A 1,953-nucleotide genomic window follows, 5' to 3' on the forward strand; every position below is an offset into this window, starting at 1 on the left:
ATCTTAATGCCAACCAGAGAAGTTGAATTGTTGAAAATCTTTTTAACTTGGGTCTTATATCTATTGCTTGAATTTCTTTGAAATAGGAAATAGATGTTCACTGGGTTGTAAAAGAGAGCAAAGCTACAGGAAACCAAAAGACGAATGATCACAATAAGCAGTCAGTTACCCTACCCTAGTCGTTACTTGAAGTACCGGTTCAAGAACTATGTTATATATATATATATATATATATATATATATATATATATATATATATGTATGTATGTGTGTGTGCATACATATATGTATATACACACACAAACACACACACACAAAGATAAATTGATAGATACAACTGAGTGGGCAAACAAAAATATGAGACACTTCGTAGTGCTTTTTGATATTTTGATAAGCCTTGTACTTATTCTATCAGTTTCTTCTTGTGAAACCAGTAAGTTATGGGGATGTAAATAAACGAACATCAGTTGTGAAGCAGTGATGAGAGAAAAACACGAAGACACACACATAGACTTACATATATACATACAATTGATTTCTTTCAGTTTCTGTCTACAAAATCCACTGACCAGACTTTGGTTGGTCTCAGGCTATAGCAGAAGACACATGCCAAGTTACCACACAGTGGGACTGAACTGAGGACTATGTGTTTTGGAACCAAGTGTGTTACCACACAGCCACACCTGCACTTATATATATGTGTGTGTGTGTGTGTATGGGTGTATAGATGTATATATGTATGCATATATATATATATATATGTGTATATATATGTTTACATATTATCTTCTATTTTACAGAGAAATTGGAAGCCCCGAATGTAAGCCCCCGCTTTATGCATAATTCAATATTTATAGTTCTCTATTTCTAACTGAAATTCTGTCCTTAATAATTCTAGATCTCTATTTCTAAATGTAATTCTTTTTCTTCTCGTTTAGCTTATAACAATAAGACGCATTCTTGTCTGTCTCTTGACAAAGCTTTTTTTCTCCAGCGTTCACCACTTCACCTTGTTAGGGTTAAACAGCCCTTACCGAATGTTTTTACTGTCCTATTTTTGTTAGCAGCTTTGACATTTCACGTATCTCAAATTTTATTTGCTTTGGGGGAGCAATTGCTTTGACGAAGACGTATCTCGTGGCAATGCTCGCAATGCGGAGTAAGTAAAACTGCCAACAACTGAGGAAGGGTTGTTTTTTTATGCTGCCTTCGCGCTATAGTTCTCTATATATAACTGAAATTCTTTCTTTCTTCCCAAGCCAAGCCAAGCCATAGCGCTGACTTTGGTGTCGTAGCCCTTGGACAGTCTGCCCAATGGCGCCCAGAGCGAGCCTTTTCCACTTACCAAGTTATAGGCCTTTGTCCGATCAATGAAGGCCATATATAACGGCATTTTCTGCTCTCTGGACTTCTCCTGAAGTTGGCGTATGGAGAATATCATGTCAATAGTTGATCTACTTCTTCTAAAGCCACACTGCGATTCTGGATAAATTCGAGAAGCAAGCAGCTGTAGCCTGGACAGGATAATGTGAGCAAAAGCCTTTCCAACAGTGCTTATACATACACACACATGCATACATACATGTATAGAATCATACAGACAGACGAAAAATTTTACCCATATTTCTCTATACTCTCTATGTTTTTCTATCTCTTTTACAGCATAAGACTACCTAACACGATCAGGCAGTTTCCGGGCATCCCCTGACTCACTGGCCAATCTGGATTGATCTCCATCGGCCCTGTCGACTGCTCCTATCATTTTAGTTATTTAAAGCCTGACCTTGCCCGTATCTTTTCTTCTATTTAATACATATCACTCCATGCCATTTCTGTTCTTTTATTGTCTTTGTCTTGTCCCATCTTCCATCTTATTAATTCTCTTATATTCGTACCTCTTTCTTCATCTTTCTTCATTTTGCATTAGTTTCATTAGTTTCATTCTTCCTTCTA

Source organism: Octopus sinensis, linkage group LG5 (genome assembly GCF_006345805.1).
Source record: "Octopus sinensis linkage group LG5, ASM634580v1, whole genome shotgun sequence".
Taxonomy (NCBI): Eukaryota; Metazoa; Mollusca; class Cephalopoda; order Octopoda; family Octopodidae; genus Octopus; species Octopus sinensis.